This window comes from Protopterus annectens, chromosome 3.part0 (assembly GCF_019279795.1).
Source record: "Protopterus annectens isolate FY-2018-M chromosome 3.part0, PAN1.0, whole genome shotgun sequence".
NCBI classification, from domain to species: domain Eukaryota; kingdom Metazoa; phylum Chordata; order Ceratodontiformes; family Protopteridae; genus Protopterus; species Protopterus annectens.
Window position 1 is genome coordinate 1827140175 of NC_056731.1, and position 13655 is coordinate 1827153829.

Here is a 13655-nt window from a genome sequence, read left to right on the forward strand (position 1 = left end):
ATAAGCACTATGGGGACAGCAAAGGCTTTAGTGAAAGCCTTGGTAAGAGAGGTGAAGGCTATCCCTGGCAAACCAGGAAGACATGTCAGCCATTTCATCCCAAGCTGACATATACTGGATCTCCCTAGGATGACACCAACTACATAGCCATTATTAAAGCCAATTATCTTATCTTTGAATCTTGGCACCATTCTAGGTAATGGCAAAATACCACTAAAGACCAGTGACTTTCTTGCCTCAAACACATGCATAGCAAGCTCAGTCATATCCTTTTGCATGTTCTACTGGGTAGAGTGCTGAAGGTCATTCACTCCCACCTGGACCACTATCAGGTCATAATCATATTTGTCAGGATGGAGGGATCTAAGATTCCTTACTATATCACAGATCCGGGCCCCAGAAATACAGCTGTCAGCATATTCTTATCCAGCCTGATGAGCATGGTTTCCATATGCCATACAACAGAGTCAGCTATTACTAAAACATTACCATGGTGTGATGCAGTGTCAGTGGGTCAAAAGGCCTTGGAGTCTGTGCCATTGTGACTCTTAGAGGTATGTATCTTAGGTGTGGGTGTGAAGGGTGAAGGTGAGCATGTTTGTGTATACTAGTTTTAGCCACGGTACCAGGTAGCTCACAGTGGGTAAAACAAGCCTTAACAAATACAATACAGAAAAAACATCAAAATCTGGATCACGTAACTCCACTAATACTCATAAAAAGCACATTTAATCAACTCAAGCTTTCACACAGACAAGTGCTTTCTCAAGTGTTTAAAAGTACACATAAGAATAAGAACCTTTAAAAAGCTATTCAGAAACAGTCACGCATTACAGACAGTCCAGTGAAATGTAATCTATTAAAAAACTTAATGAGAACAAATCAACTTCTAAAATGTCTTAAATTAAAGACTGGCTTTGAAGATACAGTTTCCTTTAAACCAGGGTTTTTATCTGCCCTGAGTCTTAGAATCCATTCATATTCAACATTTTCCTTAAAGCTACTATATCAGCCCTTCTTAGGTTTTGCTTAATTTCTTGCAGAGCAGCAAAACAAAATTGATAATGTTCACCCTTCTCAGTAATGTGTTTGCTGAGAGCATTCTGAGTACATTGTCTTTTGATATCTGATCGATACTTACATTTCCAATCTTCAAACTAACTGGTGGTCTTATCTGCATAAAGGCAGGACAACTGTCACACATAGCTAGGTATATCACATTTACAGTATCACAGTTGGCAAAGCCATAAGAGCTGGATACACAAAACTTGTTATCTTAGATACTTGCAAAAGGAACATTTGTAACAAGGATGAGTTCCTTTTCTTTAACTAATCTACTACCTACAATATTTCCTTGCTCCTTGTAACATAACAGCTGTTTACGTGACTGTTATTTCTTAAAACTGAAACACGGGACATCTGGCAAAATTCTCCCTTCAGCATGGATATTTGAGAAAATATGCCATTGCTTCCAAACAATACTTTATATTCGTTTGAACAATTTAATATAACTTAGTAGGAACCTCATATTATTGTCTTGATTTTCACCACTATTCCATGGTGTAGGGTTGGATTTTCTACACAATGAATCATTTCCTGCTACTCCCCTATTGATTACCATTTACTTTGCTAAGTCTACCTCAGGTACATAATAACCTCTGCTTAAAAAGTCTTGTCTCATTTTATCTAATTGCATGTTGAAGATTTCATCTGATGTATTTAACCTAGTCACATGCAGCATCTGCCCCATAACTATATTTCTAATGTAAAATTGGGAAACATGCAATGCAAATGCAAATAAACCTTTCTCTTCACTTCCTTGGTGAAGATCAATGTATCAAGGACATCATTTTATGCTTTAGACATCTTAATGTCAAGAAAGTCTGAATTATCGCCTAAAGCTATGAGCTTAAAGGTAAAAAAATAACAGTTCCAGTCATACATTTCACTAAATCATGTAACTGTTGGTCATTTCCACCCATGTCAAGAAAATATCATCCACAAATCACTTATAGAACAACATATCTCAGTGAAATAGGTTCTTCATACTCAGGGCATGATCTTGTTCCCATATGTGCATTGCTGTATTGTTATATGTCTTAACCACTGGTGTACCCATCACCACCCCTTGCTTCTGCAAGTAAAAATTACCTTGAAATACAAATACAATATTGTTCAAAACCACAACTAGAGAGTAACACACATTTTTACTAAACATGTTATCTCTGGACATTTGCAAAGTCAAGAAACTCTGCACCGCCTCTATACCATATAAATTAGGTATCACAGTAAAAAATTAATTTGTGTCTTAGTCACTAGCAAGTAATCAGTGCTTTCATTTTTATAACACCAACTATTACATTTTCTTAAAAAAATCACCACTGTATTTAATAAAACTTGGCATTAGTTGTAAAAAACAGCTTACATTATTTTCTAAATAAATTGGTATTAGCTCAGTGAGTCAGCATAGTAATGACACAATCAGACACATTGCGTGATTCTGAATATCTTTATGTACCTTTGGAAAGCCATAATCCATTGGTATGATGGACTACATAACATGAAAAAAATGTCTAGAAGAATGAAGCAAACATAGCTATGCAGTTCCAAATTATCCAGGAGGGAGTTGGAAGTGTTGCCTTCATTGACTAATAACAAAGATATTGATTAAAAAATGCTGACAAAGTGGGTATAATTGCTGCCATGGACTTCAACAGTTATAAAAATTCTATAAAGGCACTGTTAAGTGATGTTAGTACATATGTACACATTTTTGAAAAAGGAAATAGACCTTATTATACATAAGATCAACCAAGAAATTTAGGATTGTACTCTAAAGGTGCCTTTAAGGGTGATTTTCTGCAGTTTTTTTCATGTTATGCATCCCATTGTACCAAATTATTAGTACCTTCCTAAGATACATAAGAGAAAGACACAGATGATCTAATGATGCTGCAACACACTTTAGACATGGAATATGTATGGTGCCCTCACAATGGTCTTATGTTTGGTATAAAGAAATGTAGTATCATCCTCAGCTGCAGACCTAAAGATGCTGTAGGAATTTTAGAACATAGTACACTTATAGTGCTCTAACAACAGTCTCATATACAGTATAAAGAAATGTTGTAGCTTGTTCCTTTGGAAGAACAATGGACATTGATCACAAAACAAACAGGTATCTACTTTTACCTTTAACCAAAATGTCTCCAGGTCACCACAGTGTTCAAGGATATGTTAGAGATATTTCTTTAATAGTTTCCTGTTATGAGTAAGATTTGTAACTTTTCCACATGGTCATAAATGCAAATGTTCATTGTATAATTTCCATCCTGATTAATGAGGAGTACAACCTTACCTCATGTACAAGACTTTTAGTCCATGTACCTGCTAATTAGTATAATCAGCTCAAAGGATGCTGTACCTAGGAAAATGGGAAGTGACCTTAAAAATACTACATTGCTGTACTTAGTAACAGTTAGAGTAGTATCTGTCACAACAAATGTGTCCTACCTTCTTCTACGAGTAAAATGATTAACAGAATGGTACAGATATATGCAGTGAATATAATACTGACTCAACTCACTACAGGGCACAGAACAGCCCAGTTTTAGAAGTTTTTACAAAGAAAATGATGGATACATAATGTAAGGTACTCTCAGTATACTCAGAGTCATACATGCAGCTGAGGGATTATTTCTGGCTTTTCTTAAAGGTACTATATAACTGACTTATTTTTAAATAACTGTCTGGGGCATTCACTTACTATTAAAATCAAATATAAATAATGTAATAAAGAAGAACTGGTCCATGGTAAATCTCTACCTAGACTATAAAATCAACATTCATACTTCATGGCACTCAGTAATAAGGTACAGGATGCACCCTAGATGACCCCTGCTCCACCTGTAGCACACACACTCAAGAAGCAGGTGGGGGGAGGATGGGAGTGAGTGGCCAAAACTTTGTTGTTTATCATGGCTCAACTCACTTTATTGGCAATAACTGTAGCAGGGAGCTTGATGCAGTCACTGCAAAAGGTGCATTTCTTGGCTACTACCATGCTAGGAGCATGCATGTACTCCCGGGTAGCATATGTAGCTTAACAGTCAGCCTACTAGGCTGTAGTTTAGCAGTATAAACCAATACAAAAAAAAATACTCACCCTCTCAGTGAATGAAAGCACTACTGTCAGCACCCAACTCTCACATCCTAGGTGGACAAATGAGTCTGTGGATGTTCAGTTATGGAAAGAGCAAATTAATCTCTTGAGTGTCTTAAGGGGAAGCTTAATGATCATTGTGGAACTAGATGCCCAAACAAATGGTAATGATGATGATGACGATGATGATGAGGTTGATAATAATTGTGATGACCCCTCTCTGTGCCAGTAATCAAGGAGCCTGATTCCTCACCACTGACACTGGAGAGGGATGTGCACTTGGAATACAAATGAATCTTCTTTCGGCTGCTCCCATTATGGGTTGCCACAGCGGATCATCTGTTTCCATTTCTTCCTGTCCTCTGCATCTTGCTCTGTCACACCAACCACCTGCATGTCCTCTCTCACCACATCCATAAACCTTATCTTAGGCCTTCATCTTTTCCTGTTACCTGGCAGCTTCATCCTTAGCATCTTTTTCCCAATATACTTTGCATCCCTCCTCAGCACATGTCCAAACCAATGTAATCGTGCCTCTCTGGCTTTGTCTCCAAACTTCCAACCTGGGTTGACCCTCTAATATATTTATTCCTAATCCTGTCCACCATTGTCACACCCAGTGCAAATCTTAACATCTTTAACTCTGCCATGTACAGCTCTGACTCCTGCCTTTTTGTCAGTGCCACTCTCTCCAACCCATACACATAGCTGGTCTCACTACCCTCTTGTAGACCTTTCCTTTCACTCTTACTGGTACTCGTCTGTCACAAATCTCTCCTGACACTCTTCTCCACCCACTTCTTCCTGCCTGTACTCTCTTCTTCACCTCTCTTCCACACTCACCAATACTCTGAACTGTTGATACCAAGTATTTAAACAAATCCACCTTCACCACCTCTACTCCCTACTTCCTCACCATTTCTCTATCCTCTCTCTCATTCACACACACATATTCTGTCTTAGTCCTGCTGACCTTCATTCCTCTTCTCTCTAGAGCATATCTCCACCTCTCCAGGTCTCCTCCACCTGTTTTCTACTCTCACTACAGATCATAATGTCATCTACAAACATCATAGTCCACGGGGACACCTGTCTGATCTTGTTTGTCAACTTGTCCATCACCATTGCAATACAAATGAATACACTCAGTAATTCCAGATGAAGACCTCTCTGCATCAAGCACAATTTCCCTTAAGAGCACACAGGGAACAAACTCAGCCCAGAGTCTGGATATATCTTTATCTGTCTTGCTCCAGATCCCCAGTAAGATTCCTCATTGGTACAGCTATAGGGTTAGGTCCTCAGGCAAGCATCCAAGCCAAGTTCTACAGCACCCTCTCTGTAAACCCAGTGTTTCGTGTCCCTGCACCAAGTATTTGACACACACACACACACACACACACACACTATGAGGTTTGGTTCTTCTCATACACACACACACACACACACACACACACACACACACACACACACACACACACACACACACACACACACACACACACACACACACACACACACCTGGGAATGGCTGGCACAGATTTACCTGCTATGTCCCCTTCTGCCCAGAGTATAAGGTAGACATCAAATCAAAACAACTGGTTTCCCCCATATATCCTATAGGAGAGGACATAATTTAGCTGATATGGCAGTACATAGTAGATTTATTCCACCAAATAATTCTTTATTTAGGGATATTTCTTTTAGAACAGGTACTTTTAAATGTAAAAGATATTCGGTTTGTAAACATATAGTTAACAGATTTTGTGAAATTAATGGGTTAAAATTTGATCCATGAAATGTCTTTATGTATAATACTGAAGGGATAATATATATATTTATATATATATATATATATATATATATATATATATATATATATATATATTAAAATGAAAAGCAAAGTAGACGGAAAACTGATAAAAAGTAAAAGTAAAGTAAGACGCCAACTGGATCCACGGAACAGTTCCTTTATTGGTAAAACACTACTTCGTAACCTTCTTATTTTTAATATCTCTGTTATGTTCTACAATTCTTTCCCTAAGCTTCCTTTTAGTTTTCCCTATATAAAATGAAGAACATGACAGGCATGTAGCTAAGTATACCACTAATTTGGTGTTACAATTCACATTTCCTGGACATCTTAGTGTCCTATTGTAACCATGCAGTATGACGATGGTCTGGCCATTAATAAATCGACAGCTTTTACAAAACCACACTTCCTCATTAAGGAGTTCTTAAATAAACTTTGACTTTCAAAATAGTCCTTCAAGTTCCTTCCTCTACTAAAAACTATAGCTGGTACATTCCCTATATATTGTAGAATATCTGTTTGATTAACAAACACCTTTTCATAACATTCTTTGATAGTGTCCGTCAGGTGGTTAATGTTATTACTATAAGGACTAAAAGCCCCTACCTTCCCATCTTGGTTATATTTAATCTGATTTTTGTTGAGGGTACCATGTATCAGTAATGGTTTATACACATCTTTCCTTTTATTGCTCACCTCATATCTGATACTTTCAACTAAATTTTTTGGGTACCCTCTTTCCAAAAACATGTTTTCCAATTTTAATAACTCTTTAGTAAATTCTAAATCATCACTTATTATTCTTGATAACCTCACCATTTGCCCTTTTACTAAATTTCTTTTCTGAAAATAAGGGTGACAGCTATCGAAATGCAAATAAGAATTAAAAGGTTTTTACGATATATTGTAGAATTTAACTTATCATCACCTTTATAAATTCTCAAATCCAGATATTCACAACTCTCTTGTTCCATTTTGTGTGTAAATTTTAAAAATGTAGTGCTGCATTCTAAATAATCCATGAAGTTGTTAAATTCCTCTCTGTTTCCTTTCCAAAATATTAATATATCGTCAAGGAACCTTAAATATAAAACTATTTTTGACCAATATGTACTTTCAAATATTTTCTCTTTTTCCCACATAGCCAACACCAAATTTGCATACATGGGGGCGCATCTAGCCCCCATTGCTACACCTGCACATTGTTGATAATATTCTCCTTCATGCTGGAAAAAATTATTTTTCAGTACCAATTCCATCAAATCAACAAGAAGTTTTCGTTTTACTGTGTGAAAGTTACCAAACACCTCCAAACTATTCTCAAATAATTCCAAACCTTCAGTCAAAGGAATTACCGAGAAAAGGTTGACAATGTCTATTGTCACTAAAAATACTTCATTCAAATTTTCATTTCTATAACTGTGGAGCAATTCTAGGCAATGCCATGAGTCCTTTAAAATGTGCTTAATACTGACTACTATTTCCTTACAATTTATGTCCACATAATGAGCTATAGCCTCCATTTTTGACTGCTTAGCAGAAACTATAGGCCTAAAAGGGGGGTTGGAGACATTTTTATGTATTTTAGGTATACCAAAAATTGATGGCGTCAACGGATGTTCAACTGAAAGGTATTCAAATTCTACTTTGGTTATAAATCCCTCTACCAATAAATCGTATAATTGCCAATCAACTTTTGTATATGCCTTGGTTAAATCATACCTTGCCACTCTCTTGTAGGTGGTCTCATCGCTTAACATAATACTCATCTTGTTATTATAATCCATTTTAGTCATCAAGACCACCCCTCCCCCTTTATCTGGTTTCATGATTCTCATTTTATCCGAAATACTCAGCTCATTTAAACAAAATCTTTCTGCTTCAGTCAAATTATCCTTGTAAAAATTCCTTTCCTTCCAAGCTTTCCTTAACTGCACTTCACAAAACATTTCAAATAAGTGAACAATAGGGTTGTTAGGTGGAATGAATGTACTTGACTTTCTTAAGGTAATATTTTTAGTATCCCTATCAATCATGCTATCATATTTATTTTTAAAATAAATTCTGAGGTTCAAACTTCTAGTGTACATCTTTAAATTAACTAGTAATTTACCAATATCCACCTGATAATTAGGAACAAACTTGAACCCCTTCATAAAAAGTGAAATATAACTGTTGTTTAAAGTTTTATCTGTAAAGTTGTACACAGAAAAACTACCTTCTGTAATAATTTCACATTTGCCATTTACCGACACATAACCTGGATTTTGTTCATAGTCATCAATATCTTGCCCATTCAACATTGTGTATGCAAAATATTCGTTACTAAGATTACTATCCTGAACATATAGTTCATATGGACTCACATTAATTCCACTGTTAACTTCACTCTTATTGTTGTTGTCTATTATAGTTAAATCATTAAGACCATTCTGTTTTTTTACTGCTTCCCCATGATCTTGAATTAACTTATCATAGCTACCTCTAATAACCAGATCTTTAGTTCTTAGTTCTGGGGACATGCCCAAGCAATAAGGCTTCTGCTGTTCATCTAATAAGTTTGTTCCTAATTATCAGGTGGATATTGGTAAATTACTAGTTAATTTAAAGATGTACACTAGAAGTTTGAACCTCAGAATTTATTTTAAAAATAGATATGATAGCACGATTGATAGGGATACTAAAAATATTACCTTAAGAAAGTCAAGTACATTCATTCCACCTAACAACCCTATTGTTCACTTATTTGAAATGTTTTGTGAAGTGCAGTTAAGGAAAGCTTGGAAGGAAAGGAATTTTTACAAGGATAATTTGACTGAAGCAGAAAGATTTTGTTTAAATGAGCTGATTATTTCGGATAAAATGAGAATCATGAAACCAGATAAAGGGGGAGGGGTGGTCCTGATGACTAAAATGGATTATAATAACAAGATGAGTATTATGTTGAGCGATGAGACCACCTATAAGAGAGTGGCAAGGTATGATTTAACCAAGGCATACACAAAAGTTGATTGGCAATTATACGATTTACTGGTAGAGGGATTTATAACCAAAGTAGAATTTGAATACCTTTCAGTTGAACATCCGTTGACGCCATCAATTTTTGGTATACCTAAAATACATAAAAATGTTTCCAACCCCCCTTTTAGGCCTATAGTTTCTGCTAAGCAGTCAAAAATGGAGGCTATGAGCTCATTATGTGGACATAAATTGTAAGGAAATAATAGTCAGTATTAAGCACATTTTAAAGGACTCATGGCATTGCCTAGAATTGCTCCACAGTTACAGAAATGAAAATTTGAATGAAGTATTTTTAGTGACAATAGACATTGTCAACCTTTTCTCGGTAATTCCTTTGACTGAAGGTTTGGAATTATTTGAGAATAGTTTGGAGGTATTTGGCAACTTTCACACAGTAAAACGAAAACTTCTTGTTGATTTGATGGAATTGGTACTGAAAAATAATTTTTTCCAGCATGAAGGAGAATATTATCAACAATGTGCAGGTGTAGCAATGGGGGCTAGATGCGCCCCCATGTATGCAAATTTGGTGTTGGCTATGTGGGAAAAAGAGAAAATATTTGAAAGTACGTATTGGTCAAAAATAGTTTTATATTTAAGGTTCCTTGACGATATATTAATATTTTGGAAAGGAAACAGAGAGGAATTTAACAACTTCATGGATTATTTAGAATGCAGCACTACATTTTTAAAATTTACACACAAAATGGAACAAGAGAGTTGTGAATATCTGGATTTGAGAATTTATAAAGGTGATGATAAGTTAAATTCTACAATATATCGTAAAAAAACCTTTTCGAATTCTTATTTGCATTTCGATAGCTGTCACCCTTATTTTCAGAAAAGAAATTTAGTAAAAGGGCAAATGGTGAGGTTATCAAGAATAATAAGTGATGATTTTGAATTTACTAAAGAGTTATTAAAATTGGAAAACATGTTTTTGGAAAGAGGGTACCCAAAAAATTTAGTTGAAAGTATCAGATATGAGGTGACCAATAAAAGGAAAGATGTGTATAAACCATTACTGATACATGGTACCCTCAACAAAAATCAGATTAAATATAACCAAGATGGGAAGGTAGGGGCTTTTTTAGTCCCTTATAGTAATAACATTAACCACCTGACGGACACTATCAAAGAATGTTATGAAAAGGTGTTTGTTAATCAAACAGATATTCTACAATATATAGGGAATGTACCAGCTATAGTTTTTAGTAGAGGAAGGAACTTGAAGGACTATTTTGAAAGTCAAAGTTTATTTAAGAACTCCTTAATGAGGAAGTGTGGTTTTTGTAAAAGCTGTCGATTTATTAATGACGGGCCATACGTCATACTGCATGGTTACAATAGGACACTAAGATGTCCAGGAAATGTGAATTGTAACACCAAATTAGTGGTATACTTAGCTACATGCCTGTCATGTTCTTCATTTTATATAGGGAAAACTAAAAGGAAGCTTAGGGAAAGAATTGTAGAACATAACAGAGATATTAAAAATAAGAAGGTTACGAAGTAGTGTTTTACCAATAAAGGAACTGTTCCGTGGATCCAGTTGGCGTCTTACTTTACTTTTACTTTTTATATATTAAAATGTTCATGTCAGTTGTTTTATGTTGCTTTTAAAACTCCATTTACAAGAGCATATAAGGGACATTAAGACCGAATGGTTGGAAAGTCCATTAGGTACACATTTTAAACAATTTCGTAATGCCAGTCTGGATTACCTAAAAGGTTGTGTTTTAGAGAAAGTAAGTATGGATTTGGTGGAATGTGTTGAAATTAAAGATAAGTTGTTATATAAAGAAACTTTATTTATTTTAAAATATAAGACTTTGGAGCCATTAGGACTAAATTAGGAATTTAATTGGAAATATGTAATTAATTAATTACATCAGTTTTGTTTTATTATTTTATTGTTTCTTAATTTTTGAGATTATAATGGTATTGACTTTTTCAGTGTTTTACATTTTGAAGGTATTTCTGCTGAGGTGCTACGTCTGGTAAATAAGCTTTCATTCTTTGTTAAACTTGCCTCTCTAGCTTTGTCTCCAAACCTTCCGACCTGGGCTGACCCTCTAATATACTTATTCCTAATCCTATCCACCCACGTCACACCCGGTGCAAATCTTAACATCTTTAACTTTGCCACATCCAGCTCTGACTCCTGCTGTTTTGTCAATGCCACTGTCTCCAACCCATATAACATAGCTGGTCTCACTACCCTCTTGTAGACCTTCCCTTTCACTCTTACTGGTACTCGTCTGTCATAAATCACTCCTGACACTCTTTTCCACCAGCTCTATCCTGCCTGTACTCTCTTCTTCACCTCTCTTCCAAACTCACCATTACTCTGAACTGTTGATCCCAAGTATTTAAACTCATCCATCTTTGCCACCTCTACTCCCTGCATCCTTACCATTTCTCTATACTCCCTCTCATTCACACACATATATTCTGTCTTAGTCCTGCTGACGTTCATTCCTCTTCTCTCTAGAGCATATCTCCACCTCTCCAGGGTCTCCTCCACCTGTTCCCTACTCTCACTAAAGATCACAATGTCATCTGCAAACATCATAGTCCACAGGGACTCTTGTCTGATCTCATCTGTCAACCTGTCCATGGGGACGCTTGTCTGTCAACCTGTTAGGTCTCACAATGTGAAAGCATTAAATGAGAAAAAAGCACAAGTGAAATTGTAAGCTTGGGTCAAACTTACTTACTGGCTTGGAAGTAATCTGAATTCACTGTTCCACCACTAGTTGCTAAATAGACATGAAATCCATAAAATGCCACACTTTGGCAATTATTTTTCTTTAGTATCAATTTTTTTTTAAAGAACATAGTACTTCAGCAAATCTCCTTCTTGCATTCTTAAACATTATTAAACTATTAATGCATTAAATATTGTGCTGTATATTTTAACTAACCAATAAAATAACAATATCAATTGACTACATTGCTAACTTGCAAGCTTTAAAGGAACATACATAACATCACGCCAAACTTCATAGAAATGTCATCAATAATTAGAATATACATATAGATTATAAATAGAAATATACATATGTAGGAATACATTTATCCTGTGGAAAAAAAAGAATAAATGTAAACAATAGAATGAATGTGAATAATATATTTTTTGCAATAAATATTTCATTAAAACTCATTATTTAAGCCCTTTGGCTGCAATTTATCCTGCATAAAAATAAACCATGCTTTCCTTTTCAATAAAACTTCAGAAATTGTAAACAATTTTAGAAGAAGGGTGAAAATATATAATAAAGAATGTCAATTGCTCAAAATTCCTATTAAGACAATTGGAGAAATGTAAAGTTACTGGACCAGTAATTGGCATATTATTTATGTCACATAGTTGTTTATGCACCCATTTTCTAACTGGTCTACTGGTTTGTCCTATATGCTACATGTTACAAGGTCATCTCAAAGCAGATACTACAGCTGTTTGATAATCAAAAGTACCAGCATTTGTCCAAAAAATTTCAAGTATAACAACCCTTTTAAAAACATAAACCTTGATCCTCCTCTCTAAAGCTAGAATGTACCAAATGATCCTCTATACTAGGTGAGTTATGTTACAAAATCTTCAATCTTAATTGATCCCTCCTGTTTACTTCCTTCTCTTCCTAACACTTATAGACCTACCACTGAACCAGATGAGACATTCAGGTACTCTCGCAACCTACCTTAATATCATACCACCACTTATATCTGCAACAGTACCCACCGACTTTGCTGATTCCTGCACCAAGACTCACATAGCCTATCACACAGCTATTACACCTCCTAAATGTGTGAATAGTTTAAGTACCAAGTCACTAATTAATTCCTATATCTGCTTTGCACCCACTGCATGAAGTGTCCTATATTTATTTACTTTATTTATTTTACATTTGTTAACCGGGGGTGTCTGACTAAGCCGAAAAAGCCCTTTTTCAGCAGAGGTCTGGGGAGAAAAGCTCCACAAAGAAAAATTACAGACACATTTAGTTATTTAGACATGATCAGTATACACACAAACTACAAGAGACATGTTTTTACAGTGGTATGCGGCACATAAACAGTTACAGTGGAGAGAACAAACAAAAAAATATTAATTTTAAAAATAAAGGTAATTAATAGATTTGGGGTGTACAGCTGAAATTTGGAACATAGGTAGAAAACATACATAGTACACAGGTACAGTACATACATTGTTGATTAGCCAGTGTTTGTGAGTAATATTGAAAACTATTATAAAGTGCTCTAGATTTAGCATGTATATGTTATCCGCTTTCACTAGCCTGGGGAGCAATCATGGCACTGCCAACTTGAGATGTTGCCTGATGAGGTCTTTAAAGGAGGCTTTGGATGATGTGTTTTGAATGCTAGTAGGGACAGAGATCCATTTTTAGCCACTGAACTACTATATAGTGCATCTCCAAAGCTATTGTAGCTGTTGGTGACTTCTAGTAGTAGTTTGCTTGATGATCTAAGAGGCCTTTTGGCTGAGTGATGTTGTACAGGACACTTTTTGGGGAGGTAATAGAATGACAGTAGCAGGGCTGATTGTAGGTTAGGAGGTTGGACAGTTCAAGCCAGTGGAGCTGTCACAAAGTAGTACAGTGATTAGTTCTATATGAGCAATTTGCAGCAAAGCGG